Source organism: Ambystoma mexicanum, chromosome 12, assembly GCF_040938575.1.
Source record: "Ambystoma mexicanum isolate Mex_15411 chromosome 12, UKY_AmexF1_1, whole genome shotgun sequence".
NCBI classification, from domain to species: Eukaryota; Metazoa; Chordata; class Amphibia; order Caudata; family Ambystomatidae; genus Ambystoma; species Ambystoma mexicanum.
This window is the reverse complement of record NC_090936.1, coordinates 81,080,092-81,105,911: the sequence shown is the minus strand read 5'-3', so window position 1 is coordinate 81,105,911 and position 25,820 is coordinate 81,080,092. Positions and strand designations below refer to the sequence as shown.

The 25,820-nt window shown below is 46.2% G+C and overlaps 1 long non-coding RNA gene across 1 annotated transcript in view; it reads left to right on the top strand.

Annotated features, from left to right (window-relative positions):
• LOC138513310 (uncharacterized) overlaps positions 1-24,638 on the top strand; it is an 80,856-nt gene extending 56,218 nt beyond the window's left edge. Inside the window, exons 3-5 of the long non-coding RNA XR_011281741.1 lie at positions 21,803-21,911; positions 22,150-22,257; positions 22,695-24,638. This is a non-coding gene — a long non-coding RNA (uncharacterized lncRNA). The remainder of the gene's footprint in view (positions 1-21,802; positions 21,912-22,149; positions 22,258-22,694) is intronic.
• The last annotated feature ends 1,182 nt before the right edge of the window (positions 24,639-25,820 follow it).

Sequence of the window (25,820 nt, the reverse complement as noted above, 5' to 3'; positions counted from 1 at the left end):
GCCATCCATGCATGAATGAGGGAGTAAATCTCATTCACTAAGGCTGTATCTGACGTGAAATTGCCCGTAAGGGGGATAAGGATCTGGATGTCATCCGTGTAATTTGTATAGGTGACACCCAGCCTGTCCAATTTGTCAAATAGTGGCTTAGTGAAGATTTTATACATGGTGGGTGGGACACATGATCCTTGGGGAACCCCACATGTAGTTAATACTGGGTCAGCGGACGATGCCGTGGAGAAGACTCTCATGCTTCTATTGTCAAGAAGTGATCGAACCCAGGCTATAGCTTGACTTGAGAAGTGGGCTGCCGTTGCAAGGTGTATGCATAAAACTGCGTGGTCCACCAGATCAAAGGCGGCCGACAGGTCAAGGAGGAGTAGCACAGCTATATTTCCTTTGTCATTCAGTTCATCAATTTAGGCGTTATGGTCTATTAGTGCTGTCTCTGTGCCGTGTTGGGGTCTGAACCCAGATTGGCGTGAGCCCTATAGTTGGTTGGTTTCAAGGTATTTTTGGATAGGTCACTTTGTGGATTATCTTTAAAAGAAAAGGGACAGTCGTGATTGGTCTATAATTAGTGGGTATGGAGGGGTGTAAGGTTTGTTTTTTGAGAAGGGGTAGTACCCAGGACTCTTTGAGACTGCTTGGGACTGAGTTGGATGTGAAGGATGCATTAATGAGTTTGTAGATGAATGGGGCTAGTTCTCTGGCTGCATCCTTGATTATTTGGGCTGAGCAGCTATTGCCTATGCAGTTGGAATGTTTTTGTGAGGCAATGATTTTTTCTGTTTCAAGAATTGAGATTTTGGAAAATTTGAAAGGTTCTATGTTGGGTTGTTTGTTGCTCGCTTGAGAGGTAGTGTTTTCTGTTATTGTGAGCGAGGCTTTTTTTTTAAATCAATTTTAGTTTGTAATGTTTTTATTTTGTTTGCTAGAGCATTTTGGATGTTGGTACACCATTGTTTATCTTTGGGCAGGTTGTCCGGTGGAGGTATAGGGGATTCTAATTCCCGTAAGATAGCAGATATTTCCTTGGTGTTGGAACCTGCTTTAGAAATTCTTTCATTAGATTTCTTTTTTGGTTTGAATAATTTTATTTTTGTATTTAGTGGCCGAGAGTTTGAATTTTAATTTATTTTCTTCTGAGGGTGTATGCTGCCATATAGTTTCTAGCTTCCTTTTTTCCATTCTAAGTTCTTTTAAGTGGAGGGTGAAACATGTGTTCACATGCGCTTGTTTGCTTTTGCAGTTCCATGAGTGGGGCGATGGAATCTAGGATCTCAGTCATAGTTTCATTATAGATATCCACTAGCATGTCTGGGTCGGAGTTGCTGGGTGTGGCATTGATCACTGGTAGGAGATCAGGTAGGATATTATTTGTTGTGATATTTTTCCTTGATCTGGTAGGGAGTGGCGGAGCCATTATATTGGCTTTATTAGCTTCTTTCCTAAGTGTTAGATTGAACGCAATCATGGAGTGGTCGGTCCATGGTAGGGGTGTTATTTTAGTTGGGCAGTTTGCAGTGGTTACCCAGTCGAGGGTCCTGCCTTCGTAATGGGTAGGGGCAGAGACTTCTTGGGATAGCCCATGTTCATTAAGCATGGTGGCTATGGAATGAGCTTGTTTATCATTGGGGTCGTTTAAGCCTAGATTAAAATTGCCTAGGAACATTGTTTGAGAAGATTCTTTCATATTACTGGCTAGTAAACTCGAGATGTCCTCCTCGAACGAGTCTAGGGGTGTCATAAATCACCAATGTATCAATTGAAAAGGATACGGTAACCAAAAAAAGATACAATTGGTAGGGCTCTTCTGGATCCTTTTTCACACGACTTGATTGTAGGTAGGTCAAATTAGACCTTCCAAATGATACAACTCTCTGACTGATAAAACAGGCAGAGAGATGGATCACTGGAAAGGGCGTGGGTATTGTATCGTAAGATATGCCTAGGATAGATAAAGTATCATAAGAAACTGTCCCAAACTCAAATCACTATGATAGCACAGTATTAGCATTCATTCGAAACACTAACCTTATGGCCAAACTGAAGAATTCATCGAAAGTCTCTAGAAGAAAACCAGGAGTTGAAACAACGATAAAGGAGGGGAAGATTAGTAAGGGAGACTTATCCCGAACCGCACGAGGCTCACACTAGATACCGGGTTGGTGCACCACAGGATAGCGTCCAAAGTACTGTGCACAATCACCTTCCAATAGTTCAAGAAATACTTTCTTTCCCACGAAGAACAAAATTAGATTTTCACCTGTTAACTGTCACAGGCACCAAAGGTTCAAAGTGTTAGGCAGAAACCTGTGCAGTTCCCTCTGGGACCACTGCAAAAGATTTAAGACTACAGGTGTTGGCAGTAAACCCACTTGGTAGCAGTCTGCACCACACAGATTCACTGTGGTAGCTGTGGCTGAGCAGTCAGACTTCCCTCAAGAAGAGTTAGACAGTGTACAGAGGATACATAATAGATACAGAGGCACAGTAGCACAAGCAAACACTGACCAGAGCTAGGTGTAAAAGTATAAACTTATTTATTAAAGGCACACTCATAAATTACACTAGCACAGAAAAAGGTAAGAAAGTCAAACACAGTTACTATTACTCATATGTACATCCCTAATCATTTGTTGGACAATTCTAAGTTAACACCACTTATTTCCAACCAGAGGTGAGCGCTTAACGTTAGATGGTACTCCAACAAGTTATTAAAAAAAGGGAGGGAAAAGGCAGAAATAAAGAGAACAGTGAGGTAAAACACTTTTCACATAAGGTTAGAAAAGGCAGTCAATTGTGGAACAAGGAGAATTAGTTCGGGGCCCGCTTTAGAGGGAGCCAGGCGAAAATATGCCCAAGATCACACAATGTCACAAGTCTTTGCAGGTGAGTAGAAAAGGTTTTACTACGGTTCGGAAAAGTTTAGTTAGGGTGTCCCAGACCTCCCCAGGTTCGAGAGCCGAGGGCTAAATCTACCCCGTACAATCGGTGGCAAGGGAGGCCGGGCGGAACACAGTACCTTTAAAAGTGGAAAGGATCCTCCAGCGGTGGTAGTCGTTCCTGGTAGTGGGTGCAAGTCGCGGCGTCGTCCAGAGGAAGAGGTGATCTCGACGTGGAGGAAAGCTGAAGGTCGTTGCACTACCAGGGATGAGGCCAGCCGTGGAGTTTTCCGCACACAAAGGGTTTTACCCCTCTTTCGCGGTTGAGGTAAAAAGTGGTATCCCGGTCGCCGGGGTGCTTGGCACAGGCAAGGCGGCCACGGGATGCTTCGGGACGGCGAAAAGAAGGCAGCAACTGGTTGTCCCCACCAGTTAAGGGAAGAAGACTCTCTGGCGGGAGATCTCCTCTGTCGTCGGGAAAAGTGGTGAGACGGTTCCGCAGGGCTCCACCGGTGGTGTCATCTTGGCAGGTCGGCTCGGCTTCTCCCTCTTCGGCTTCTTAGGTCCTGTGGCGACTTCTGAAGAACCAGTCCCAAAAACCCTGCTTTTATGCAGCAAACCCCCATTCATACAGCCTAGCTGTCACTCAAACATGCTAAGTGATGAGCGGGGTGGCTCACCACTTGGGCCAATCACACTAGAGTGCGACATGAGTTGGCAAGGCAACTCAGTCCAGGGTGCCTAAACCCCCTCCCACACCCCCTGTGGTACCCAGACAGAATGGCACCACTTTGGAGGGCTTCTGTGCAGAAGCCTGCCAAAAGTGGAACAAAGGCTCGACTCGGGTTCAGGGTTACTGAAGTGAACCTAGACGCCATTTTGGCGGCGAGTTCTTGCAAAAAATCCCAACCGGTGAATTTATATTAAATAAATAAACCAGCGGTATCTTTAACATTGCACCAAAAAGTGGTGCATCAAAAACAATGGGAAATCCCATTGGGAAATATTCCGGTGGAATATTTCCGTGGTAACCACTGCCACCAGCCAGAACTCGGCGAGGGGGGACGGGACAGTACCCCCTCGACTACAGATCCAGGGGCAATCTAATTGCCCCTACCAGTACTTCAACAGTAAGATGGTTAGTCCTGGTTAAGTTCCTAAGTTAAGACTAGTAAAGTCAATGGTGACTTTACAGACCTAGGGAGACAGTAGTCAGTCCCAGGGTGTGGAGTCTATGTTTGGGGGTCTCTATGACACCCCTGTGTTACTGCACTGAGGGTGCTGTGTAACACACATTCAAAAACCAATGATGGCCTATGGGGAAAATTACCCCCTAGCCCATAAGCACATAGTAAGTCACAGAAAACACTCTCAAGTCATGTCCAAGAGTGAGGGTAAGTGAGTCTCACTCTTGGCAGGAGAAAAAAATAAACCCCAAAAATCCAGCAAAGCTGCTGGGGGACTCACTAGGTTAGGAAATTCAGCCTAAACAGAGAATTCTCCCTAACACTCGCCCCCCCAGACTAAGGGACAGGAGGATTTAATCCACTCCTGGATGAACCTCATACCTCTAGTCGATGACATACATCCTAGAGAGTCCATCAGCATTTTGATGGTGACACCCTGACCTGTGCTCAATGGTGAAATCAAACCCTTGGAGGCAGATTGACCATCTCAATAGTTTTGGATTTTCCCCTTTCATTTGCATTAACCATCTCAAGGGTTGGTGGTCAGTCTGAATGACAAAAGTAGAACCATACAAGTATGGCCTAAACTTCTTCAGTGCCCACACAATAGCAAAGCATTCTCTTTCGATTGTTGCCCACCTTGTTTCAGGATCCTTCAGCTTTCTACTGATGAAGCAAATGGGGTGTTCCCTACCCTTCTCATCCAGTTGGCTAAGAACTGCACCTATACCTACATTGGAAGCATCAGTTTGTACAATGAAAGTTTAGTGGTAGTCAGGAGCTCTGAGTACTGGAGCTTGGCAAAGAGCTTTCTTCAGGTTTTCAAAGGCCTGATTGCATTCCTCATTCCATTTGACCTTCTTAGGGAATTTTGGAGAGGAGATCACATTCAGAGGAGAAGCTATGGTCCCATAGTTCTCAATGAAATTCCTGTAGTACCCAGTGAGGCCTAAGAAGGCTCTCACCTGGGTCTGAGTAGTAGGTGTTGTCCAATTTTGCACAGCTTCAATCTTGCTGAGCAAAGGCCTTATTTCTCCACCTCCTACCTCATGTCCAAGGTAGACCACTTTACTCTGACCAATTTGGCATTTGCTTGCCTTTATGGTCAGATTGGCCTGCTCAAGAGCCTGCAAAACATGTCCTAAGTGGGTCACATGTTCCTCCCAGGAGTGGCTGAAGACTGCAATGTCATCCAAGTATGCCATGCAGAAGTCCTCCATCCCAGCTAGAACTTGGTTCACCATCCTTTGGAATGTTGCAGGTGCATTTTTCAGTCCAAAAGGCATAACCTTGAATTGGTATAGGCCAACTGGGGTAGAAAATGCAGTTTTCTCCTTGGCATGGTCTGTCAGGGCTATTTGCCAATAGCCTGACGTAAGGTCCAGTGTGCTGAGGTACTTGGCTGCACCAAGTTTATCCACCAACTCATCTGTCCTCCATTACCCCGAGATCAAGCATCTTCTTGACCTCACCTTTGATGTGGGTTCTGACATGTTCTGACATTCTATATCCTCTTCTTTTGACTGGCAGACAGTCACCAGTGAGTATATCGTGTTGTCCCCAAGGGGTCAAGCCTGGTGAAAGTGAGAACAGGGGGGCAAACTGATTTAACAAAGCTTTGCACTCCTCCTGTTGCTCAGGGGTCAGATCTGAAGAGAGATTAACTCCTTCAACCTTTTCGTCCAAAGGTAAGCCTCTCAGGAGGTCAGGTAGAGCTTCACTCTCCTCCTCCTCTTCTGATGAAGCTAGAAGCAATGCTCCTACTTCTGGTCTAGAGACATAGGCTTTGAGGCGGTTGGTGTGGAAGACTCTGGGAGCTTCCCTGGGTTTGCCCAGATCCACCAGATAGTTGACCTCTCCAAGTTTTCCCACTACCTTGAAGGGTCCCATCCATTTGTCTTGCAAGGCCCTCTGCCTTGTTGGGAGCATAACTAGAACTAGCTGGTCTTGAGTAAACTCAACCATGTTAGCCTTCTGATCATGCCAATGTTTGATTAGAGCTTGGCCAGCTTTCAAGTTGTCACTTGCCTCTGCCATCATGTGTGACATTCTCCTTCGGAGACCTATCACATAGTCAGTCACTCTGACTGGCTTGGGGGAAGGAGCACTATCCAACCCCTCCTTAATCAGGGCCAAGGGGCCTCTGACTGGATGGCCATAGAGAAGTTCAAAGGGAGAATAACCTACTCCCTCCTGAGGGACTTCTCTATAAGCAAAGAGAAGGCATGGCAGTAGAAGATCCAACTTCTTCTTAAGGGGTTCTTCTAAAGCACCTATCATGCTCTTCATGGTTCTGTTAAACCTTTCTACCAACCCGTTTGTCTGAGGGTGGTAGGCGGTTGAGAACTTGTAGGTGACTCCGCAGGTTTTCCACATGGCTTTCATGTAGTTGGACATAAAGTTTGACCCTCTGTCAGAGATCACCTCCTTAGGAAACCCAACCCTGGTAAAGATACCAAGGAGGGCCTTAGCCACAGCCTGAGCTGTACCAGTCCTCATAGGAATTGCCTCAGGGTACCTAGTAGCATGGTCTACTACAACAAGGATAAACCTGTTGCCTGAGGAGGTTGGGGGATCAAGGGACCAACAATGTCAATCCCTACCCTCTCAAATGGGACTCCCACAACTGGGAGAGGCACTAGAGGTGCCACATTCTTGGAACCCACCTTACCAGAAGTCTGGCAGGTATGGCAGCTCCTGCATACCTATCTACTTCAGCCCCCATCTTTGGCCATTAAAAGTAGAGGGAGAGCATCCCTAATAACTTGTTGGCAGAAACTTGTTGGAGTACCATCTAACGTTAAGCGCTCACCTCTGGTTGGAAAAAAGTGGTGTTAACTTAGAATTGTCCAACAAATGATTAGGGATGTACATATGAGTAATAGTAACTGTGTTTGACTTTCTTACCTTTTTCTGTGCTAGTGTAATTTATGAGTGTGCCTTTAATAAATAAGTTTATACTTTTACACCTAGCTCTGGTCAGTGTTTGCTTGTGCTACTGTGCCTCTGTGTCTATTATGTATCCTCTGTATACTGTCTAACTCTTCTTGAGGGAAGTCTGACTGCTCAGCCACAGCTACCACAGTGAATCTGTGTGGTGCAGACTGCTACCAAGTGGGTTTACTGCCAACACCTGTAGTCTTAAATCTTTTGCAGTGGTCCCAGAGGGAACTGCACAGGTTTCTGCCTAACACAAAGAAGTTCAGAAAACCACGTGCAGGATTGCACGCGGCAGCGTACACGCAGCCAGGCCAGCCGCGCTTGGAGACAGCGTTTCTGCGTGAAGATTTAGCATGCAAACAGGATACACGCAGCCCAGAGCAGCCGCGCTTGAAAACAGCGTCCGCGTGTGGAGATTTGGCACGCGAACAGGATACACGCAGCTCAGGACTGCCGCGCTTGCAGACAGCGTCCGCGTGGAGATTTGGCACGCGAACAGGATACACGCAGCTCAGGACAGCCGCGCTTACAAACAGCGTCCGCGTGGAGATTTGGCACGCAAACAGGATACACGCAGCTTAGGACAGCCGTGCTTGCAGACAGCGTCCGCGTGGAGATTTGGCACGCGAACAGGATACACGCAGCTCAGGACAGCCGCGCTTGCAGACAGCGTCCGCGTGGAGATTTGGCATGCGCACAGAATACAAGCAGCTCAGGACAGCCGCACTTGCAGACAGCGTCCGCGTGGAGATTTGGTACGCAACCAGGATACACGCAGCTCAGGACAGCCGCGCTTGCAGACAGCGTCTGCGTGGAGATTTGGTACGCAACCAGGATACACGCAGCTCAGGACAGCCGCACTTGCAGACAGCGTCCGCGTGGAGATTTGGCACGCGAACAGGATACACGGCTCCAGGAATTAGCGTGTGGAGGAAAACACGCTCAAATAAGGCCAAAGGAGTTGCTGAAGGGAATGCGAGAACGCAGGTCCGGAGTTCAGCTACAAAACGCCAAAAATGAATTAATCAGAAGCAGCGATCGGCGTTTCCACGCTGCTTATGTACGCACTGCCGTGATACACGTGACGGAACTAAGTCACGTGAATTTTAACGACGTGAAAAATGCAGACGTCGTTTTCCGGGCAATGCATCTAACAACCTCCATTTCGAGTAGAATGGTCTAGTGGTTCTATGAGTGTAACTCATTTTGTATGGAGAGGTCGTTCCTGGTCCAGAGATATGTCCAGCAGGGATGACAAGGGGTCCTGGAGGTCTATAAATAAGGTAAATGTTCAGGGTGCGACATGGAGATATTGCCAGTTTAGCTAGTAATAGTTCACAGGACTTTAGTGGTGGTAGAGTAGAAAGTCTCAAATCTAGGTTTAGTTTGGCGATGATGGCTAGTCAACCTCCTCTAGACCCATTAGGTCTGTCTATTCTTAGGAGTCGGTACTCTTTTGGTATAGCTAGGGACAGTGCTGGGCCTGCAGCATCATGTAGCCAGGTTTCTGTCACTGCTAGGATATCAAGATTGTCTGAGGTTAGGATCTCTGCTATATCTATGGCATGGGCCACAGCCGATCTGGCATTTATTAGAGCTCCCACTACTGTGGTAGTTTTGAGTAGGTGTTCACAGTTCAAGGATGATGGGGTAGGGCCATTCAGTGTGGCTGTAGCGGTTACTTGCGATTTAGTTTGTGGCCAGTTTCTAGGTGAATTTTTGAGTCTAGTATGTCGATTTAGATATATTTTGCTTGGTGGGTTAAGCTCATGAAGGGGGGAGAGTCTGGACCGAAGTCTAGTGTTCCTGGTCATGGTAGGGCATGGTGTGTTTTTAGTTTGGTTCATGGTTGTCAGTGTTAGATGTAGGAGGAACAGGGCTGCGGCTGCCAATAGAGAGGTGCTGGGGTGCATAGTCTGGCCTAGGGACTTGGGTGTAGTTTGCGCAGAATGGCTGGCGTCAAGTAACTAGAGTGACTGGAGTCAATTTGCATAGGAGGGTAGAAGCTATATAAGGCATACCTAGGCAGTTAGTATGGCAGGGCTAGAAGCGAGTTTGCAAGGGGAACTGATATCAGTTGTGCCTGGCATAGCTAGAGCTTAGTTATATCTGGTGATTAGTCAAGGAATGGCTAAGATCAAGTTTGCGAGGAATGCCTAGAAACAACTTAGTATACAGTAACTCATATCAGCTTTGCATGGTGCCTAGAATCAACTTAGCATAGAGTAGCTAATATCAACTTTGCATGGTACCTAGAATCAACTTAGCATGGGTGCCTGGGATCAACTTGGTATACAGTAACTAATATCAGCTTTGCATGGTGCATAGAATCAATTTAGCATAGCATGGCTAATATCAACTTTGCATGGTACCTAGAATCAATTTAACATGGGTGCCTGGAATCAACTTAGTAGTAACTAATATCAGCTTTGCATGGTGCCTAGAATCAATTTAGCATGGGTGCCTGGAATCAACTTAGTATATAGTAACTGATATCAGCTTTGCATGGTACCTAGAATCAACTTAACATAGCACGGCTAATATCAACTTTGCATGGTACCTAGAATCAATTTAGCATAGGTGCCTGGAATCAACTTAGTATATAGTAACTAATGTCAGCTTTGCATGGTGCCTAGAATCAATTTAGCATAGAATGGTTAGCATCAACTTTGCATGGGTATTTGGCGGCAACTTTGCATGAGGTAACTAGCGTCAATTGTGCATTTTTACAAAGCTGTCTAGTGATTGCTTTACAATGAGCTGTTGAGTCCACTTTGTGATGGGAAGTTGAGACCCATTTAGTAAGATAACGCGGGGTGTGCTTGGTTGTACTGCAAGGTTGATAATATGAGCAGGGTTAGAGACTAGCAGGCGAGGTAAGGTGTCTGTGTGCAGTTGGGCCGTTGTTATATGCAGCAGGCAGATTAGGGGACTTAGCTCAGTGTCGCCGTGGTCTCGGATACAGTGGACTGAGACGGATTGAGATAAAAGGCTGTGCGAGGTGGCGCACATAGATAGTGAAACCTGGCAGTGCGTTCGCAGCAATTTGCAGGCCGATTAGTTGTACACTCGTCAGGAGTGGCTATGTCGTAGGGCAAGGGTTTAGTTAGTAGGCAATGGCAGGTAGGGTATTATGAAACTAGTAATGAGTCTTACCGGATGGTTGTTTCCGCGATATGGTCCATGAGTGGTAATGATATTAAGTTAATATATTTTATCACATTTTATATCACGATTGTGGATATTTTAAGATGCATTGAATAGGTATTTGATGTAACGTTGTTGTTATCATTTACGTGATGATGTAGATGTGAATCTTTTTAATGTGTATTTTAATGTTGTTTGTTCTTGTGTTATATAAAGCCCTAGTTGGCTGAATGTATACCAATAAACTATGAAACTATAAGCTTGGCTGCTCAACACGCTACCAAAACTGTGTAGTACAGACTTATACCAAAGGTTGGTTTGCTTACACCTGTAGTCATAGTTGCTTCTAGTGTTCCCAGAGGGTACTGCATTCAAACTTTACCTAACAATGGTAAGAGAATAATACCTGACAGAGCAGCAACAGTGCGAGCTGCAGCAAGGCCCCATACTGTGAAGGACATGCACAAGTTCCTCTGTATATGTAACTATTGCAGGGCATGGATATTAGACTATGCCGCCTACACACGACCCCTGTTACAGGGTTAAAAGAAGCTCAGAAAGACAACACCTCAATTACATGGACACCTGAAATGCACACCACTTTCACAACGTTAAAAGAACTAATATGTAAAGCTCCCGTCCTAGCCACACCTGATTACGAGCGGGAAGTTTTCCTGTTCTCACATTCGAATGGAACACTGATGACCGCAGTACTGACTCAGAAAACATCCTTGGGCCACAAGCCACTAGCATACTACAGAGGCGGTCTTGAGTAATGCATGGTCACTTTGCATGCAAACGGGCTCTTGCAGATTTCCTTCGCAATCGAAAAGACCATTGTTCGTACAACACTCCTTGTTTGCCATACTTGAACAATCCAAATCCACTTTCTCAACACAAAGAGCATCAGTTTATGAGATGATCATCTCAACCCGAAATGTTCATATAATACGCTACAAAATGGTGAACCCAGCCACAACCCTCACAGAGCCATGCACAATGGAGGATATGCAGGAACTTGATTGCGCCAATTATGAGGGAGAAGGAGATGGCATTCCCAAAGCAAATAAAGACAACACATTGAGCGAGGGGGAGTGTTCTTTGTAGATGGGTTAGCATCCATTTTCCCAGAGACTGGTGAAAAGTACGTTGGCGCAGCAGTAGTGTGATTGGAGGAGGGAGAATATGAGATTCTGGTACAAAAATGTTACCAATGCACTACTCGGCCCAGGCAGCAGAATTGGTAGCACTAATTGAGACTTTCCATGCAGCAAAAGGGTGTGCATTAACCATATATTTCGATTCAGCATATTTAACCATCATGGTACATGCTGGATTATCTCAGTGGAGAAGAAGGGGGTTCAGAAGAGCTGATGGGTCCCCAGTACAACATGTTATTAAATGAATTATTCAAAGCCCTTGCTGAGCCATCAGAAGTGGCTCTGGTAAAATGCCAAGCTCAGACCAACAACAGTGATGACATAATTTGGGAAGGCAGTGGCAGACGCCACTGTAAAGCAAGCGGCTTACTTTAAAAACCAACCAACAACCGAATGTGTGCTAAAACATAGAGAGGAAGAGCCTAAAGGAGAGAGATACAATGCACTACCAATAGCACAAATAATAGAGCTCCAAAAGAAAGCGCCACCGGTAGGACAAGAACTCTGGATAAAACGGGGATGCACACAGTCACCCACAGATCTCCTATGGAGGCAGGACACAACAGGGAAGGTAGTGATGTCTGTAGAGTTGTTGTAAGTAGCATTCCAACAATTACACTTTCCCGCCCACACCTCAAAGCAGCACATAGCTGCAGACATCCAGGAGGATTGGTTCATTCTGAACTTCCAAGAATACCTTCCCAAATTGACCATTGAATGCGTCACATGCCAAACATTTAATTCAGGAATGACTCTCGGAAAACATTGCCCCGCCCCATCAGACCTTTCCGTTAACAGCACATCGATTATGCAGACATGGGAGAGAGGTGCAATGGGGCCAGATACTTGATAGTGGTGGTCTGTCCCTTTTCACATAGGGTGGAGGCAGGGCACTGTGCCCACCCTGACGCAAAGTGTGCAGCAACATTCTTAGTGAGAGAAGTGTTCCCACGGTGGGGTATATGCGATGTCATGCGCTCCGACAATGGGACACATTTTGTGAATGATCTCTTCAGAGAAGTAACAACCTTATTGAGAACAAAACATAAAATGTGTTTGATTTACCACCCGCAAGCAAATGGAGTGGTTGAGGAAATCAACAGCCTCCTTAAAAGTAGACTGTCCAAACTCTGCCACACTCTAAAAAAGAACTGGGTTCATTGTCTCCCACTGGCCTTATTTCAGCTGCGCACACAGCCCAGTAAGGACCACCACTTGTCCCCTCATGAAATAGTGACTGGTAGACGCATGCAAACGCCATTGTCCCCGTTGAGAAGGATGTCCAATGCACGTAGAACTGCAAAAGTGTTAGGTGAAGAATTCAAAGAGTACCTCACACAACTCACGAGCAGTAAGAACAATTGCAAAAGAAGTAGCCCCACCACTCACAATGGAAAGTGAAATAGAGACCTCCACTGCCTCAGCCCAACAAAACCTCTAATACAGCGGTATTCAAAATGTGGGGTGTGCCCCCGCAGGGGCCCGCGGGTGCATCCCTGAGGGGCCGTGAGAGCCCAGCATGAAATGTAAAAAATAAATATATTTTTTTCTTTTCTTTTTTAGATTGGAAGAAATGGGCAGGGTGTCACGACCCTCGCCCAAAATCCCCTCTGGCAAACCCATTGGCCAGGTGGAGTCAGGACTCGGGCCTCTAGAGCCTGGCATCCTCTTCAAAAGCCCTCATGGGGCCAGTCCTGGCGCCTATGGCGCCAGGCTCATACACCATGAACAACAATGTGCTTGGGATCTACTTTATTGTATTGTCAGCCAACATGGAGGCATCCACATAGCTTGGTTCCTAAGAACCAAGCTATGCGGTCTAGTGTTTTGGGTGTGGCAGGCCTGGAACTCCTTTCCCTGGTACTACTTTACCTGGGCTATATAAACCACACCCTGACTGCAGAACATGCTTCGTGTTACTTTGCAGCTTGCAACGTGACGCTCACTGTGTCCAGCTATTCCCTCGAACCTCAGAGAAGCAGAACCTGCAAGGAGACAAAAGGAACATCATTAGCAGCAGCATCTTACCTGCATTCTTCATCTTTAAACACTCGCAGCTACTGAGAACAGTTTCCTCGAATCTGCACGCCTCCCGGACAGAACGACCTGAAAGAGGAAGATAGAGGCAACATTAAAGAAAGCTGTAGAGACATTTACAAATTACGAACTGCTCAAAAGGCTTACCTGGCTGGTCGCCTCTCGGCTGGCACCACTCTGGACATTCCACTCACGCTGAAGAACACCGTGACCTACAAGGAAGGAAAACACAGGTTAGCAAAGGCAAGACTTTGCAGCGCTGCGCATAGCGCTTACGTACCGCATCATAGCGCTCTTAATGCGCCATCATTTACCAGCAGGGCTCAACCAAGCCAGTCTGCTGCGCTGAAGCTCCGCATACCTAAGGGAGAAAAAAAGAGACATTTTAAACAAAGAAAGGCATGCAGGATAGAAAAAAAACTAAAGAACAGCAATAAGACTTTCCTGAACAATATCAAACGGGCCAGCGTCGGTGAAGTAACTGGACCGCACTCGCCCATGCAAAGAAGGCAGGACGGAGAGCACGCCTAATTCTACCACAAGGCAGAACCTTCCCCGCAGACCACATCAGGGCAAAGCTGAGAAGCATACCAGCGAGTAACCCAGCTGGGTGGAATCCCTGTGGATACCAGGTGAGCGTAACACAGGGGCGGCTCACATGGTCGGGCTGAAGCATGAAACTGTCTCGGGCACCAATGATAAAGTGGCACGCAGTTGTAAATGGATATTCATTCCTTTAGTCACAGACTGTTTCAATAGTACCCAAGGGGGTGCTTTGTGTTAAAATGTAAGTAAATTGTGATTTTTTTTTAAAGAATATTTATTCTGCAACAATGGTCAAAATGACTTACTGCATAGTGAAGTAACTCAACAAAGTGGCCCACATTGGCCAAAAAGGTGGCCCGTTTTCATTGACCCACACTAGCATTTTGCATTTTTGGTACAGGCATTGCCCTGTTGCCCTATAGGCCAGTCCGAGCCTGGCGGCTCATCCATAATGGCAGGGGAGAGCCCACCCAGTGGCCCCCTCACCCATTATGGAGGAGCTTAGGTGCCAAGGAGCCCAGCACAGGGAGCACTCCCTCAGCTGCTTTTTCCAGCTGAGGGAGTGCTCCTGGGCTGGCTGAACTGTCAAAGGGAAACACTATTTCCCTTTGACAGTTCAGTTCAGTTCCCCAGCTGCACATGCTCACTGAGCCATGCAAGGATGGTGTGTTTTGCTTCGCCAGCATTGCTTAGCTCATTGGAAATGCTGGCTAGGGCACTGAATGTCTGTATGTGCAAGGGTGAGCTCCTGCACCTCCTTGCACATACGGACAGAGCAGCCTGGAGCAGGGCATTTCAGCACCCACACGCAGACCAATACAGAAGGTATATTTATGTTCATTCTTTTTTATTTAAACATGTGTATGGATGCTTGTACGCTTGTGTTATGAGTGGGTTTATGGTGATGGATGTTTATGTTAATGATAGAGTGATTGCTGTATGAATGTATGTCTGTGTTAGTTTGTTTTTGGTCCGTTCAGCTGATTTTGGCAAGTGGTGGATAGAGGGGGGAAGGAGGGTTGTACAACAAAGGCATTTGTTGCACAATCCCCCTACCCACCTGCCAAAATCAGCTCTCCTTCTGAGGTGCTGTGGAGCTCAGGGGACAGGGGTTGTATTTTATTTACTGGTGTCCAGTCAAAAATACCATGCTCTCCCCCTTGCCCCCCCAGAGCTTTGCATACACACATAATCATGTTGATTGTGTTAGGCCCAGTGGGGCCTAGGGGACAGCAATGGTATCTTTTTACTGGACGTCTATCATAGATGTCCAGTAAAAAATGTCATGCCTGTCCCAATGTCCCCCAGCACCAATTGCAAACTGTTTGGCTATTTACAATTTATTTTAAAAGTATGTTCTACAATGCAACATTGTAACCCATTATTTAAAAAAAATCATGGGGGAACCCCCACCCTGAACTCTCCTTGATTGGTTCAGACTCCCTCACTGCGCTCGGTCGCTATGGCATTTTTTGGGGAAATAGTTGCCCCTCCAATTAAAAAATTCACCAGCCACCACTGGCCCTCGAGCTGTGTTGCGAACGGGATGGGGGAGCCCAGGGACTGTGGTGGGAGCAGGATGGGTGGGAACCATAGAATAGTGGTGGGAGCAGGGTGGGCAGAGCACAGGGTGTGTGATGGGGTGCAGAGAGCCCAGGGACTGGGCAGGATTGGGATGAGGGAGCCCAGCGACTCTGATGGGAGCAGGTGACGGCGCGCAATACATACTGTCCATTTGGCAGTTCGGGGGGGGGGGCGGCCTGCCCAAATTTTGCTCAGAGGGGCACAGGCCAAAAAAGTTTTAAGACCACTGCTCAAATGCCTGGGGGACTGGTGCATGTTTGTAGCTTTGTAAGGAGGTGGAACTCCCCTAGATAGATTCCTTGGCCCATATGAAGTAGTGTATTGCACCCCTCTAGCAGTAAAGGTGAAAGGCCTGAAATATTCGGTCCACCTGTCAGATGTTAGGAAGGCCCATGATACTGTGGCACCCAACACAGCACAAGAGAATGAACGGGAAGCAGCAGTGCCTTAAAGAGACAGTGAGAGTAGGCAGAACACAGGGAGGACTTATTTAAATGAGTAGATGAAAGTGGCAAGCACAACAGCACAAATACGATGCATATCATGGGTTGGGGTTGGATAAGGTAGAAGACCTCAGCCATACGGACCAGTCTAACAAGTGGTACTCTGACATGAGTGCCACAGGGAGGCAGGCCACGAATAGTAGCTGTTATGTAAGTTCACTAATACCTCATGCGTCAGGGATGCCTAAGGTTTTAGTGCCTCAAGAGACCCCAATAGTAGAAGCCCAATGTCTCCTTCATCTCGCAGTATGTAGAATCAGGAGCACCTTCCAGGCACACACAGTACAACTACAACTGCTTCCTCCAGATGAGAAAATCTGTAAGAACAAACCTAAAGGCGCAACGTGTTTCAAGGAGCCAGCTTTTGCAATAAAAGGAACATTGTTCGCAGAAAATAAATGGCAAGATGCAGCCCTCATGTGGAAATCTGAAGCACTGCGTGGCTTGTCGGATGAGAGATTGAAATGGATGGATGACACATGTGCCCAGACCTGGAATCAACTCATCACAAAGCAGACATGGGTCACTGCAATTGAAAAACCGATCAAGATCCAGCACAAAGAAAAATGTGAACTTTGCTTTCCTGGGGAAGGAAAAACACCCATATGGTCAAGCACTTGCTGCAACAGAACCCTCGTCATCCCTGACATGCGGAAAGGAACTGCTGCCCTGATGGATCACTACTGGGTGTGTGGCAAACAGGCATACTTGCACCTCCCGTCATCATGGAGGGGATACTGTGCTCTGGCAACGCTGCCCTCTGCACTGCCGGTGATTGCGGAGAAACCCATCAAGGGGGAAAGGTTGCCAAACAGACAGCAACTGGCGCCCCAACCAGCGAATGAAGAAACCCCTATCAATTACATACTGTCGGAAGACAAGCTGCAAGATCAAGTGTCACGTAAAAAGAGAGCATCCAACTACCTCTTTAAAGACTCTTCAGACCTATTGGCACAGATCCCTGATGAATACAAGCTTTGCAACTCAGCAGAGATATTGTTTGCATCAGTGATGCCCAGCATCCAAGCATGAGCAAACGCCAAGTGGCTCCAGATAATCCGCTGGGAGCTGATCCAACTGGCCAATGACACTGAGGAAGGGTTCAATGTCATCAAGGTAGAACTAAGAGCACTGAGACTTATGATCATGCAAAACCGCTATGTCTTGGACCTCCTCCCAGCAATGGAGGGCAGTGTTTGCTGAAAAATCGGGAGTGCATGTTGCACTTTTATACCTTCTTCAGATGCTGATAACGGGACACTTTCACAGGTAATTGCTGCAGTACACAAACTTGGACTGAGAATGAAAAAAGAAGGTGGTGTCCAGCCCAGTGACTGATTCAGCATGGTGTTCGACTGGGTACCATCATGGCTCGGGACTGCATTGAAGCTTCTGGTCCCCATTATCGTCTTCCTTTTGCTGATCTTCTGTTTGTGTCAGTTAGAGTTTCGATGCTGTGCAGAAGCGATTCCAAGTTATGCGATGATGATGGTGACTATAGGCAACAAAAATATAAACGGGAAAATGCTCATGATAATGAGGGAAGCCCAAGTGCAAACTGATGAGTGATGAGCCAAAATACTGCATGGTGGCAATATATAAAACGGGGGATGTAGTAGATAATTACTATCCCATAACCTTCAAACAGCCCCAAGATTTTGAAAATTACAAGGAAGTATGGGTCGACCTGGACGGGGATGGAGACTGTATTTACATGACATGCACCCCTGAAGAGTATGCACTGCGTGGGGACAGCCTCAGAAACGTGTGCAGAGCTTGGAGGCCAATGAAAGGCACTCCTGCCTGGGATGAGGCAGTAAAAAGGACAGAGGAACTTAGACGCACTGGGGGATGGTATTTGTTAGTTTAGTAGTAACGAAAGGGGGGAACGTTGGGTGAGAGGTGGTCTTTTCCGCTCCCCTTACCATTCCCGCATGGGATGAATCCCACGTATGCTAAAGGGGCGAGACGTCCCTTCTCTCCTGTGCGTGATCTATACTAATCACCCTCTAACAAAAGACAAACGTGTAACCAAGTCTTACTGAAACTCAGAGACTCCATTTTGTGACACATTAGACGCCATCTTTTACAAGGCCCGAAATTATCTCTTAAAAACCATGTTTCCCCCCTGCCCAGCATCTCGCACAGACAGCCCAGGCCGCCTCCTGCCAGCTCAGCTAAAGTCCTGTTCCCACGTAAGTCCAGCCATTTATTGTTGCAACATTCAGTATCTCCCTGGGGAAGATGAGCTCACTGCACTGTGTGAGACCGGAGCAGGTTTCAGCTAAATAACACATCCATCTCTACTAACCTGCCTGTGCTCCCTCGACCCCCACCCCACCAGGCCACAGTCCACTGGACCCATGCCCCTCTGCTCTTTTGATACAGATACACATCTGACCCCTTCTAGTAGCCAGACGAGGACACCCACCATAGTACTAATTCCTGACACCAATATATCCTCTATAGAAATAACTCATGTCCATCCCTATCATGAGGCATCAGGTAGATTGAAACCCCCAAGGTGGGCACCTGGGTCTGGGGAATTGTGTTTGTTTGGGTGCAGAGGGTATAATGTCCATATAACCTGTCAGTGAAATCTGAAAGCACCCCCATTCATGCCAAACTTTTATGCTTGCCATTTGTCTCATGCCCTCAGTTCCTGTTGTCGTAGTTTCGATAGTTAGGAATGTAGCACTCCACTGACCTGACCTTCATTCTGCGGAGATGAGCCCAGCTGACCCACGTGCCGCAGGATCGACACCCCAACAGCAGCAACCAATCCAACGTGGTCATCCCATATGGATATATACTGTATCATTGTGTCTCACCAATTGTACTGCAGAGTTATGTACTTATAGTATGGCGTCACTAGTGACGCGGTTTTGAATTATAATGTGCTACCCGTGTAATGTTTGTCAGAGCGCTCTCCGGGCAGCAGAGTTCTCTGCATGCACAACTTATCTATATAAATTTGTTTTACTTGCAATCTATCTCCTGGTCTCATTCTCTAGCGGGGTGTGTCCATTATTCGGTCCACTGGATATTGCGTTTTGGGGAATGGGTGCCTTCACCACTTGGACCTGTTGGACCTGTTTTTAATGTAAGGGCAGGGACCTGCATGCCCGTGTGTGCTCAGTATTCCTCATTTCCTCCTCAGCATAACCAGGAGAGAACGAGGAATGATAAGAGCAGCCATGTGGGAGCACACCATCTGATACTGCTGGAGGGCACGCCGGCCCAGACTGGCACGTGTGGCGGTGTCCGCCAAGCTGGCCTGTGCGGATCACTGCCACCAGTGCCAGCCACAGTAATGGTGCCGGGTGCCTCTCCGTGCTCAGTGCTGCCTGTTGGTGCCCGCAGGGCTAGCCCAGTGCTGCTCATTGGAGCATCTAGTTTCAAAGAATGAAGAAAAAACACAACTGGCCTGGGAATTATATCATCCAGCATCCGTTTGGTGTTAGGTGCAGGATGTGCTTTAGTTTCGATTCACTCGGCTCAGAATGTTGTAAATCACACGCCCAGAAACAAGTGGTCTGGACCTGTAATTTATATGGGGCATGCCCATGCACTAATTTATTCCAGCCAGCAGAGCAGAGTCAGTCAGAGCCTGAGAGCCACCCACCAACACCACAGCAACAACTCCTGCCTTTCCTGGCTGCAGATTGGCCTGCCCAGCCTGCCACACTGCCCTGACAGACCCTGCCGGCCTGCCCTATGGTAGTTTGCTGGCTGGTCTTCCCGTGCCCTGCATCAGAGCCTAACTCGTTGTTACGTGTGAGCCCACAGAGCAGTTGAGTCCGTGAAGAGCATGAGTGGTGAGTGCTGTAACCTTGAGTAGTGTGTACTGCTAGTCCCCTCCTTCAACTGTTCAGCCTCACTGAACACGAGAACTGTACTTTGGGGGCTTTTCTTTATAGACTCTAATCGACCTCTGCCCAGGTGTTGTTCCCTTTTACTAGGTGAAAAGTGTTGTGGCTTCTCCCCAGCTTCCAGTAGTTGTGCCATGCCTGGCTGGCTACAAATGCACCCCCACTCTTTTCCTGTCATGAGAAAAACGACCACACTATTAGCTGCATAACATAATTACACTGACTGATGCCATGCAATTTTGCGCCCGTTTCGTGCATTTTGAGAGTAGAGTAAACATGTGTGGTCATTTGTCTGGAAATTCCATTAGATCAACTACATGTGTTTACTGCATGGAGTTGCAGATATGTACTTATTCGCACATCTACTGAACACCTAAAGAGTACGATTCATTTGATTGCAGTTTCACCTTAGGACTAGCAGTATAATTCCCCAACATTGTACATTAACTGCATTCCGATAATGTCAAAGTCCTGAGTCCTCACTTTCTGTACCTCTCTAGTACACACACAAAATGAACACTTCGCCCCCTCCGCCCCCCAGCCAAACCGCCACTGGTGCACGTCCTCGCCACCGTGCACATAGAGGTCTCTGCTATTGAGCCAACCGATCGGTTCCCAATGGGGGGATTCATGGAAATGCTTCCCGGCGTTGTGCGGCTGCGTGGAAATGCTTCAGTGACGTGGGCCCTGTACGCCACTTGGATGGTGTGCACCGTTCACATTATGGCTGTGGGGGGGTTAGCCCTTAGCCAGGCATGGTTTGTGTGGGATAGTTGGCATGCATGCCAGTTGTTTCATACATGCATATTGTAGTTCGGTGGCTTCTTACAAAGTGGTCCCAGAGTGAACTGAGAAAATCTGTTGCTGAAAAAATGCTGCATGCTGGGAAAGCTGTGTTCAAGAATCCAGAATAAATGCAATAATTAATTGATGCAAACACATTGCAATCTGCAGCACCGAGTCCAAGGTCCCTAAGAAAACTAAGACCACCGATTGCTGAAAAAACGCTGCATTCTATAACATTGAGGCCAAGGTCCCACAGTCAAATGAGAAATCAATTTATGAGAAAATGATGCGTGTTTGGGCATTGAAGTCCAAAGAACCTGAATGAGTATGTGAAGTAATTATTGAGAAAACAGTGCATGCTGGGGAAGTAAGTTAAAAGTCAAAATTCAGACTATACTTCCACTCTTAACAAAAGCATTTTTTTGTTTTGGCTACTCAGCAGTTTATAAAAGTATTACCCAACTGTTGCCTGCCAATAAAAGCTTAGTACATTTCTTCAACCTTGTGTGATATATCTGCATGTTCTAGTAATGTTGAGATGTTCTGCTAAATTCAGGAAAAGGCGCGGCATTGTTTTCACCCTCGACACACACATTTAAATTGTTAGGTTTAAAAGGGGGGCACCATTTATACTTTGCCAGTATAATTACTGAAAATTCAACTTCCAGGTTGATTAATGTTTTTGAAAGGCAAATGCTAATTTGTCTTGTACACTTTCCTCTAAGACAGTGGCCTGCAGCCATTTGGCTCTCGAAATGTTGTGGACTACAAATCCCAACAGTCCTAGCCAACATAGTCAGCGAAGAGGGATCATGGGAGTCATAGTCCAAAACAGAGATCTGCAGTTTACAGACCCCTGTTCTAAGGGAAAAGGTCAATTGAACTAGATGTGTATATTTCACTTTAAGATATGTTCACTCACTGTGCATTTATTAATGGGTGGCAGCTTTTGATTTTCGCTATGAGGCAGAGACTCCGACACTGAGTGACGCGAGCGAGCTGTACCCATCCAGTTCTCATACACACCTATCATCACTGCTATAATGTGGTTGCCAAATCAGGGAAAACTATGTTCAGCCATGTAGATAGTTTGATATACTGGGACACTTTACAACCTGCCACTGTTATGTTAATGTCTTTTTCCCTTTGCAGCAAGCACAACTGCATTTGAGAAGGATGTCACCATCAAGCAATCAGAATAGTAGTCACTGGACTGAGAGGCCAAACCAGACCAAACCAGAGGCATCCAAATTCACCCAAGGTAAGTTCATATTGCAAAGGCACGTTTAAAAAGACACTGCCTTTACCATGTGACAGTATTTTTAGCGTCTGCTTGAAGTCCCTGAAAGGCTGCCCTTCCTTGCCCATTGATGAAAGGGAAATCGATAGCTGGGGTTTAATACTCTGCCAGCAGGGTCAAGTTTGTATTCAGCCCAGTAGATTGGGACTGTTTGCTACCAGCCAGTGATGTTATGTTAATGTCTTTTTTTCCTTTGCAGCAAACAAATAAGATTTCCAACTGCATTTGAGAAAGTTGCCATCAAGCTATCGGAATAGTAGTCGCTGGACTGAAGAAGCCAAACAGTAGCCACCTGAATTCACCCAAGGTAAGTTTACATATTAGTTTGTACAGCCATGTTCACTTGACCAAGCACTTGTTGTGATATCTTTTGCTGTTATCTACATTACTGCATGGCAGCTCCTCCCTAGCCATAAAAAACAGGAGCAAAATAGCAAACATTAGTGGATTCATGTGTCCTCACCAGGTAACATTATGTAGTTAGCTGAGGTTGACTGATTTTTAAAAAAAATTAATCTTATTTAATTATTTATAGAAATCACCGGGAAAGCAATGCACTTTTGGTACAAAAACACTTAAAAATGTAATAGAGCGGAGGACATAGGTCTTTGATAATGGGGTGAGAGAATGTGACTTGAAGAGCAGATGTTGCAGGATAAGGTATTGAGACTGAATTTGAAGGACAAAGTTAATGTCATGCTTCTTCTAAGTTTAAGTAGTCTTCTCTTGTAATTGTTCCAATAGGCTTCTCTGACATCGAGCAATGCCCCGCAAAACCAAGACCGCTGAGGATTATGCATGGGAACACCAAGATTTTACAGTAGAAGAACACAATGGAAATAAATTGTTAATTTGCAAGGCTTGCAGAATAACAGTTTCATTAGTAAATGGAAAGACTTCAAGCCGAATCGCTGAGCATGTTTCTTCAAAGACCCACTTAAGGTTGAAAGATCCGCCAAAATTTGAAAGTGGTCTGTGCCAAATGTCCCTTACGGTGACACTGATGCATTGTAAAAGAAAACGCAATGAGGAAAAAGATGTGGCACATGAATTTGCATGCACCTTAGTGCAGGCAGAACCAGCTTGCACAAGGCAGATGGCCCGATTGGTAGTCTTTTCCGCAGACGGGCCCCAGCAGCCACAACATTACCCAGATCCACTCAAATGTACAAGAAATACCTACCTGAGGTTTGTATGACAGAGATTGGCCACATTAAAGAGTTAGTCTAAGGCGACGTAAACATTTCAATCACTGTCGATGAAACGCCCGAGATGCATGGTGATCAAGTAGTGGCAGTCCTCTTCGCGTTTTGTGACCCAAAAAGTGGATGGGTACGCCTTTCTATCATGGCAGATTTAGAGGTGGTTGAAACTTGAAATGCAGTTTCAGTTGCGGCATTACTCCAGAAAGTCTTGAGCAAGTTTGGGAAGGACTGGAGTGATGTAGTGTGCGTTTGTAGTGATTCAGCAAGTTATATGAAAACGTTATGTGATGATCTGTCCAAGGGCAATGCCGATTTCAAGGCCTTCCCCATGCAAGACCCCTGCCACTTAATTGATGGAGTTTTTTAAAATCAGCTTTAAAGTCCTCAGATTTGATTAGGATTATAGTTGACTTTGTGGTCCATTCTGGTGCACTATTTAGATATGCATGAGAACTGAAACGCAAATACCTAACATTTTGCGCATTGTATGGCATGAAAGAAAAGGTTATTCCAACTGTTTCCTTTAGCCAGTGGTTCTCTGTATTAGAGGTAGTGAACGCCATACTATTGATGTGGCAACCTTTTACCGATTTTCACCTTAGTGATGATGCCTCAGGAAAGAAATGTGAGGATATGAGGGCGCACATTGATAGTGAGCTGAAGAAAAGTACAGTCTACTGTGTTCTTAGATTTTGAGAACATGACCGCTGTAGTTGACATAATGAAGAGGATGGAATCTGAAAACACATATATTTACCAAGTGTACAATGTCATTGGTATGGAGGTCAAACTCTAATTTGAAAGAAAGCTGGGTGACACTTTCAGTGACTTAGGTCCTGTAACGTACACTTTTGGAATGTCTGCCACTTGGCAAACAAAGGACTGTTGAGGAGAAGTTCAGGATATTCTACTCAAAATGCATGAAAAATGGTAAGCAATGCTGTGTAGAAACATCCCATCAGCCACCATGTCATTCGAAGTGAGTGAAGCCTCTTTGTGGTATGCCATGCATTTACTTGATCCATTCCGCAAAAAAGAATTTAGTTCAAACTTTGAAAAGTATGCATTTATTTTTCACCATTTTAAAGACACTGAGACTGTGTGCACCCAGTCTAATGCCTATTTGGCATAGCCTGTGCCTGAGTATCTGCATCCTCAGGTACATGAGTATTGGGTGGGAAAGGGCCAACAGTGGCTAGATTTATCAGCTTGTGTGTTGGATATTTTGGCCTTGCCCGTGTCCAGTGCCAATGTGGAAAGGTTGTTTTCCCAAATTAAAGTCTTTATGGGAAGAAAAGAAAGGGCAAGGATGGGTAAAGAGTCCTTGAAAAAGTATTGCATGATTTATTACAATAATTTTGACTTGTAGAAATGCAACAGATTACTGGATTAACATGAAAGTGTTTAGGACATCTTGCACTGAGAGATTACCCTACATATGCACACAATGAAACAATAAAAGAACATTTCTGTGTTTACACTTGAAAAATCAGTTATCTGCGATTTCTTTGAAAGGGGCAAATGGGAAAACAATGATAAACACAGATTCTGAAATTTTTTAAAACACAGGAAAAACACCCTGGAAGTAAAGTAAAAAATAAACAAAATTCATTCCTAAAATAGGAAACCCTATGCACAGCCAATGGCCAGGGACACTGTCTCAAGCAAGCCCTATACCGGTTCCTGAGGAAGTATTGGGCGACTCCCCATTGTTCCACCGGGGTTGCAACGGCGGAGGCCATGTTAGAAGGTGTCAGAGGGGGCTGCTGCCACACACAGGGGACTGAGAACCGACAGATATTGATGATGACAGGGTGGCCATTGAGAGGAGAGCCAGGAATGAAGGGGAGAACGTCCGATGAGGACTCAAACTGCCCCAGTTGGCGCTGGGGAATGAAGTAATCGTGAGAAATCGGCACTCACAAGGGAAGTTGTCGCTTCAGTACAAACCCAACTCTATGGGCGTAGTGGCTGTAAAAGAATAAATGGTGACAGCGTCCAATGGCAACGCCACAGTCACGAGGAATGCCAACTTCTTCAGGAAGATCAGGGAAACAGTCCACCAAGTGGGTCGCCTCGAAGAAGATGTGAAGAAGAGCCTGACGAAGGTGGAGGGTGTGACCTCTCTCGTCCTCCTGGAACAGGGGGATGCAGGTGAGGAGAGGCCGAGTTGAGGTGATGGCCGGCGATATCTGCAATGGAGTGGGCGGGGGAAACATGCTCACTTGAAAGACTATGTGCTGGACACATGAAGTTGATCCTGAACGTTGCTGAAAGTTAACCGAGGGTTTTGTTGTGATGTTTTTGCCAAGTTGTTTGGGGGCAGAGTTTTACACTGTTTGTTATGAAAAAGGAGGAGTGTGGTGTATCACTTTAAGAGATACACGTGGCTGAGTGATGTAACTCCATCGCGTAGAATAAACGGGGCGTTCCCGCTGTGCTTGGGTGAACGTGTGGAGACCTGACAGTGAGCAGCTTGTCTGTTGTCTGGGTGACTGGGGGGCCTGTCACATGCCATGCCCTGCGGGCACATGCTACAGACCAAGCTTGATATCCACATGTTTTCCCGCCTTTTGTAATGTCATTGTAGGCTGAACAATGATGGAATGGAAGGCTTCCCAGAGCGCTTGTAAGTAATTACAGGGGTGCCCACTCTCCCCATTGC